Raw genomic sequence first — 8,159 nt, 5'->3', positions numbered from 1 at the left:
ACAAACAAAAAAACAAACTCAGTATCCATCTCAGTTACCACTTTTTGCTTCCCAAACCAGGCCATAGAAGTCTCAATCCAACAAATGGGGGAGGGGGGGGGAAACTAATGAATGCAATCTTCTTTTAACAGGGAATTGGGAAGTGGCACTGTGGCTCAAGCGGTAGAGCGCTCACCTTGAGCTGAAGAGCTGAGGGATAGTGCCCAGGCCCAGAGTTCAAGCCCCAGGACAGACCAAAAAAAAAAAAAAAAAAAAAAAAAGTTCCTTAACAAGGAATTGAATTAAACCCAAACTACAATAGTAACGGAAGCACTAAAAGGGACTCCAGTGATGGTAACTTATTCTCATATGGTCATTTGTAATAATTTAAAATTGTTACCATACACATACTCCAAAACTTACAGATGAGAAATCAAGGTCCTGAAATATCTAACACACAGTATTTATCAAGAACAAATCTACTCTAAAAACAACAGGTACATTAACTCCTACTCTCATATATATATATAAATATTCCTGCAGGCATGCAGGAAATAAATACCAAGGTATTTGCTGGTGATGGCTTGCTTGGTAAAAGGAATCATTTTCCTTTGGCTACAGGCAACTAGAAATTTAGAAGTTCCAGCAACCTAGATGAGGTCTTAGAATAACTGCCAGAATCTTTACATTTGCACAGTATAGAATGTGATGGTAGAATTGTTTTCCATGTGCTCATCATCTGTGCTATATCTTGGAGGATTAGTCTATAGTCAAGCAGTCCAGTTATGGAGCCCTGGTAAGCCTTTATACTTGGTCTTTCTGTAAATATCTAAAATGAAGAGTAATTATGTGTTCAAATATTATTTGGTGTAGTACTTGACAATATGATCAGAACTAAGTCTGGTGGAATACATATACACTATTAAAACCACATTAAAGAGTTTAAGAAATCAAATCTTAGGCCATACAAATTCTAAATATTTTAAGTTGTTTCACCTATTAGGATTTAGCATTTATGTAGTTTTTCATTGTGCAGTTTAATGTTATTTTTCAAAACCAGTGTCAGTGACCACCAAATGCATATTGCTAGGAGTTTGTATTTGAATGTGTTACTTATCAGCGGTATCTGAAAACTAACTTACATTTCTATGAAGGATACAGAGACTTAGAAAGGACTTTTGATTAATATCAACATAGTATTTAGAATTTCTAATTTTTAAATAAAAATGTATATTTAAAACCATAAAAAAAGAACAAATCTACTATTATTTAAAGAGTACCCTAAATGTTTCCAAACTAACTACTAACTGGTAAAGTATTGTCACCTAGAAATATTTTTCTTTATTAGAAGTCTAATACTAGACAAATGTTTTCTTAATCTTAGATTTAAAGACAATCAGCCTATAAAGCATAAGTTTCATGTCCAATGAGGGCACTAAAACATCAATACAAAAGAAAATAACCTCTCTTTAGAAGACTGGCTTATGGACAGTACTATTTGTTATGATGTAGACTGTTGTAACAGACTTATTTCAAAACCATATACAATACTTAATAAGAAACTATAAACCAGACAAAAAGGACAAACTACAAAGTATTATCAAAACTTGTTTTATTTTCAATACAAGATAAATATCATGCTTGTTACTAGTGCAGTTTAAGGCTGACAATAGCCATATAGCAAACTGCTGAACAGTCACCTAAAATGCTAAAGGAAGAAAGGACAAAGTAAACATTAAACACAAAATTGCAATTACAAACATTTTCAATAAAATAGGAATAAGCTTTTCAAAAAAAAAGCTAATATGGAAGTCTGGTTCTGATGGACATCAAAAAGTTTTACCTATTTGAGCAAATATCCTCTTACCTTTTGCACAGAACTTATTATGAAGTCATCATAGTCAATAGCTAGAATTCTGACTTTCTTTGGTCTTTTGATATTAGACAAATTATTTACAAAGTGATTGGCAATTCATGGATATTTGTAGTATGACACATTTTGTTGTTGCTGTTAAGGGCTTTCCATTAAAAATTGTAAAACAACTCTATAAGGCTGTACTGGGTTGTAAACTACTTTGCTAATATACCACGGGATGCAGAATAAGAAGGAATAGACCTTTCTTAAGGCTAAAGTCATCAATGTTATAGATGTTTTCCTTAAAATATATTATGAATCACCCCAAAGGATTTTTTTCCCATTAAATACCACCTGAGTACTACTTTTTTCAAAGTAAAAAAATAAGATGAATTTACCATCACATTTAAAAATAATTTAGCTTATAGAATGCTTAGAAGTGTCATGGAATAACAGTGCAACAAAGAATACACCTTCAAATTGAAATGCTTTGACTAAATGTAGGGTCTGCTCACCTATGGTGAAGTTTTAGGATACTCCCACCTGAAAAACTGTCCACAGATACCGTGCTTCAAGATTTGTGTGACTTCAATTAAATTCTACCTATTATTTGAAAAGCTTCCCATTACAATGTTAATTTATGTTGCAGAAAGTGTTTAAAACTTTTGAAATCTGTCTGTCTGTAGCCAAGTGTTTACACATCCCATACAAAAACATAGCAGCTATATTCAGAGAATGTGAAAAACCTGAAAATTTAAATTGTTGGTTAAGACAAACCTAAATCCATCTAAACTGATTGAATATTTGAATATTCATAAAAATCCATATTGCTACTTTCTAATGCCAAGAAAATATAAGAACTTCCTCCCAGAAGCCTAGACATTTAACACATTTTTCTATTTTGACTTAAGAGGAAACTTTAATCTTGAATCTTCATTTCTCTAAATGAAAAATTATATAGTAACACTAAGAATGCCATATATAAGGCCACATCTTGATAAATATGTAATTTTTGGTTGTTTTATTTAAAACATTAGTCTAAGGCTTCTAAGAGTCAAGTTGCTAAAAATACAGCAGTGTTTCCAACTGAAGGCTAATGTTGGAAAAACAAAACAACAACAACAAAAACCATAGTGTAAGACAGGAAAATAGAACGCCCCACTACAAAAATCCCTCAATTAATTAGCACAAAAACAACAGATAAATGTGCATTTAAATACATACAACTGGGGGAAACATTTACAGAGGACTATGATGCAAATGAAGTAAATGAGTAAAATTTAAAAAGCAGTTATCAATAAAGCAGAATCTCAACACTATATTCCCAAGTAAGAAATAAAAACAAACTTCCTCTTAAAATAACTTAAGATGAAGCTTAAAACACAAAATTGAAACCACCTTATAAAATACAGAAAGGTAATGACCATTCAGATAAGAAAACCAAAATGTTGAGAGCACTCCCAACAGCAAAGTCTGGTAGCATCTCATGTAAAACAGTATATATTTAGGTTATTGGCACATTTCAACATGTAAGAGAAAGAATCTTTACCCTTTCAACATTTTTTCCCTTTCACTATAAAACATTGTACAACAGTCATTAAAACCTTTTATTTTTAGAACTGATTTTAAACTAGTAAAAACTAAAGCAACATTCTCCATAGGAGAACCAAATGAAAGTAATACTTAAGCTAGAAGTTATTCATGAACTCTAAATTGTAGTGAACTGCTTAAGAATATTCTAGGTAAATGAGCCATTATATGATATGGTCTAAGCTATGGTTAATAGTCACAAGGTTTCCAAATCTTACTGAATTTATGCTGAGATATTCATGCCATAAGATATTTCCTTTAACCAAAAGCAGCATATTCAATTCAAAGTGCTGCTTCAGAAACAATCATTTGGGTGCTGAACCATCATTTATAATTTTACTAGTAGCTGAAAGGAATGTACCTGCATCACATTAGTAAATGATATGATTGAAAATCAACTTATCCACTAGTTATTGTGAATTAGAAAGTAAAAAGGTATCTCTTTTTTGGTGTTTGTAAAAGTTTCTCTTTGGATTGTTTTTACACATAAAAGAAAAGTTTTCAAATAACATTAGCTCATAAACAGAAGGATTGCAACAAATAAAACAAGGTTTGCAATTTTTACCTTTTCTGCTATACATTCATATGTTATCAGGCAGAGGATTTCAAGAAATTACTCAGTTAATCCAAAAAGTTATCTTCTGACAATATTTAAAATAATGGACTAGCAGCAACCAATTCTAAGACACTCACACTGTCTGCAACCAAAGCCACGTAATGAAATTAGCCACACAGAATAGTGATATAAAAAAGGAGCAATTGTAAAGGGTCCTACTGATTAAAAAATAAAAAGGAAAAATGAAGGATTAAATTAGTACAAAATTCCCAGTTTCACTTCAAGTATAGTTAAGAATTTTTTAACTTCATTTTAAAATTGTTCAGAGATAATTTTATTCTCATGGACATTTTACTTACCTTTTAATCTTACTATTAACTAATTTCCCTTGTAATATATGTACGTCCAAACTTCTTCACATTAGGGCATTGTAATTAAAAACTATAAAAAAGCTAAGAAATGACAAAAACTTACACCTATACAGAAAACAAGAAAATAGATGTTGATACAACTTATATGTTATAAAAGTAACGTCATTTTCAACAAGATAAAATATTTTTAAAAAATTTCTAAGAGCAAACAGTTCTGGTAAACACCAATGATCTCATGCACAAATACTCCAATCATAAAATGTTTTCAAATAAAACTGGCAGTAATGCAGGTGTTTGAAACATCTAATTTTGTGGTTAGCTTGATAGCAGACAAGACAAAACTGAAGAATGGTAGGCAAATCTCTAGGGGGGTTCTATAGTTGCATATTACATTTATCTAGGGCTCCTAAGTACTTTAAGCACTGTCCTAAATTTTAGCCACCTTTAAAAAACCAATGTGTACAATCAGAATACCTCTAAGATGATCAAATCTTTACAAATGTACTGAAATAAAAGCCAGGCTTTGGGGACTTGTAGTACTAGCTACTCAGGAGGCTGAAATATGAGGATTGCCTTTCAAAGCCAACCCAGGCAGAAGAGTCCATGAAACTCTCATTTCCAATTAACTAGTAAAAAGCTAAAGTGGAGCTGGGCCTCAAGTGGTAAAGCATCAGCCTTGAGCAGAAAAAGCTATGGGAATGCACCCTGGCCTGAGTTCAAGCCCCAGTACTGGAAAATCAAAACAAAAGTTAAAAGATTTATGTAGCCACTTCAGAATTACCTTTTTATAAAAATAGCTAATCAAATTTACATTCTACTTCTGCAAATTAACCCATGCTAACCAAGTGCTTTAAATATAAGCCTTTTTGTAAGTCAGATTGGGAAGTGAGGTGGGGGAGAGGACAAAAAACAAAACAAAACAAAAAACCCCTTACTCTCACACAAATCAATAGGCTGCATGAATACAAACAGAGATCTTTGACTGTGGAGATGGTACTACTAAACCTCCCACTACTCACACTCCAGGAATAAACCCAATGAGAACATCGTATCTTTTGAAAATCTATACCAACTGAAAATAAAACTAAGGTTCTTTTCACTCACATTTATCTGCTGCATGGCTGTATTTACATGGCCTATGGGCTCAAATCTAAACCATAAGCATTATCAATAAAAAACAGCAAATCACTGAGCATCTAATCAGAATCACCAAAATCTCTCAATACTAGTAGTTCACAATTAAGTGTCTCAGTACATCTGTGTTGTGGTTACGCTGCACTACTGAAGCAAATACATGACTTTTTACTAAAATGTTATAACTTCAAATTTGGGAACTCTAACAACACATTAACTGGGTTGCTATGTCTGTCAAATTGTAGTTTTTACAAGTTTACATACCATTCAGCAAAGTCACAAGCTAACTAGGTAAAAACAGCTAGAAAAGCAGAATATAGAAATATTAAATACCCATGTAATCACCTATTCTAATATCAAAATCAAGGGCTAGAGACACTTAATTAGTTATGTTTAATTCACTGAACGCAAGATTAGATCGATGCATATCCAAAAAATGCTATTGCAATGCTTTTTTAAAGGACAGTAAAAATGTTGTCATAGTAACATTATCTTTAGATATTGCTGAACACAAGACTTTCCCTGAGGTGTAAACATCAAATAACTTGAACAGCTTTACACATCAGCCCCATTAAACAGTTTATTACAACACTACATCTATTGTAATCAAAGTGGTGCTGTTTACAGACATTATCATATGAACATTTTTAACAACAAACAACTACTATAAAAACAAGCATATACTTGACTTTTTCCAATTGCTTGCACATTATAATGGCCAAATGTATATAACCAGTAATAAAGTTGCAAAAGCTATTAACTTTTTAAATCACACAGGTTTCCTTCAAATAAAACAGTTAAGCAACATAAAAAATAAAGTAGAGCTACTGGTTACCATTTATGCAGATTTGCTTTATTCAGATCTATTCCTGTTCAGTTTATCCATGAATCCTTACAGGTTCAGTTCAATCACAAGAAGCAAACTGCTGGACAAGCGTCACTTTTCTTCCATGAAGACTGTTTTGTCTTGGAAGGTGTTCCTCTTCCTTCAGCTGTAATGTGTTAAAATTTGTGATGTAGATTTTGCTATTCCCCATAATACACAGAAAAAAGCTGGCTTTGCTATACATACACAAATCGTGCACCCACTTCACTGTTAATGTATTCTAACACAAAATAAGAATTAAATGAAACAGTAGCTGCCTGTGTGTTGGAGAAATGCTCCCAATTTATATGATGATTCAAAATGAGACATTTTGATTTCATTCTTAAAGTTTGCCTTTGAAATTTAGTTAGGCTATCATAATGACATTCATTATTTTGCAGAATATATTTTAAAAAAGAAATTTAGTGACAAGCAGAAACATAAACTTAGCAGCTACTGTTTCTGTGATGATGGAGACAGCCATAAGTCATTTTCTAAATTATGCATACTGCAAAAATAAATTTTAAAATGCCCGGATGACTTTTAATGTAGATATTTTTCATTCACCTTAACTCAATTAACAATTAAATGTTGAACTGAACATAAAGTGCATTAAGATTTACAAATTAACTGTATTTATTTAACAGTATACAGAACTTCTGCAATTGTTATAGATCAAATGATGCTCTTCAAGTTACAGAAGTTATAAATAACTCAGTATGGACATGTAAATAAATGACATCAACATACAAATCTTTAGACATAATACAAATTTGAGACATTTACTTTACTTTTACTACTCCACCTATATCAAAATACTTAATGCAGTATAAAAACTAACCCAAACCAAGCTAAATGGAAATCTACACGATGAGTTTTATTGAAAACTCACATAAACAAAAGGGGAAAAACACAAACAAACAATAAAGTTGGTAAACTAAAATATTAAAAATACACATATACACAAACTTCAGGTAGAGGTTAATAAATGTTTAATTTGGATTAGAGGACTGAAATACCAGATATTTAAAATATAAATTTGAAGAAAGCATTTTAATAGCAATTTCAGAGCTAATAATACTTTTTGCTCTTCAATTAAGAATAATTTTTTTGCTACAGCTGCAAATTTTCTTTTATATCCTTTTTCCTTTAAGATAGGTGGGAAGCATTGTAGAGCATTAGTACCCATTGCCTAGGAATAAAAATGTGTATCTTAGACTACAATGGGAAAACCACATTTTAATCTTGGTCTTTCTCTTGTAAAGAGTTTTTGTTTTGTGTGGTTTTTTTTTTTTTTTTTTGTGGATCATGGGGCTTGAACTCTAGGCCTGGGTGCTTTCCCTGAGCTCTTCAGCTCAAGGCTGGAACTCTACCATTTAAGCCACAGTGCCACTTCCGGTATTCTGGTGGTTAATTGGAGATAAGAGTCTCACAGACTTTCCCACCCCGGCTGGCTTTGAAACCACGATCCTCAAATTTCAGCCTTCTTGAGTAGCTAGGATCATAGGCATGAGCTACCTGAGCCTGGCTTGTAAAGAGTTTCTATGTGCAACCATTCATTAAACATTTATGTTATGATTAATGTTTAGTGGAATTATTTAAGAGAAAAAAAATTGAAATGTCACCTTTTCAACTATTATGTTTCTGTCACTTGGGATGTGCTTTTGTCTGGTTTTGGTGCTGGTGCAGAAGACTGAATCCAGGACCTAATGCCATAGAAACCAAGCACACAAACCAAGCACCCTACCAATGATCTACACTTTATAAACATTACCTGCAATGCAGGTAAAACATTAGACAAAATTAAAG

At 32.2% G+C, this 8,159-nt stretch overlaps 1 protein-coding gene across 4 annotated transcripts in view; it reads right to left on the bottom strand.

Annotated features, from left to right (window-relative positions):
• Positions 1-1,574: 1,574 nt before the first annotated feature.
• The window catches only part of Cpsf6 (cleavage and polyadenylation specific factor 6), a 31,668-nt gene continuing 25,083 nt past the window's right edge, over positions 1,575-8,159 (bottom strand). For all 4 annotated transcript variants that reach the window (XM_069988425.1, XM_069988434.1, XM_069988413.1 and 1 more), the window contains one exon: positions 1,575-6,477. The gene's annotated coding sequence lies outside the window, so the exon portion shown is untranslated. The remainder of the gene's footprint in view (positions 6,478-8,159) is intronic.

Source organism: Dipodomys merriami, unplaced genomic scaffold (assembly GCF_024711535.1).
Source record: "Dipodomys merriami isolate MVZ:Mamm:240054 unplaced genomic scaffold, mDipMer1.0.p SCAF_10, whole genome shotgun sequence".
NCBI classification, from domain to species: Eukaryota; Metazoa; Chordata; class Mammalia; order Rodentia; family Heteromyidae; genus Dipodomys; species Dipodomys merriami.
The sequence above is the reverse complement of the archived record's forward strand: the minus strand, read 5'-3'. Positions and strand labels throughout refer to the sequence as shown.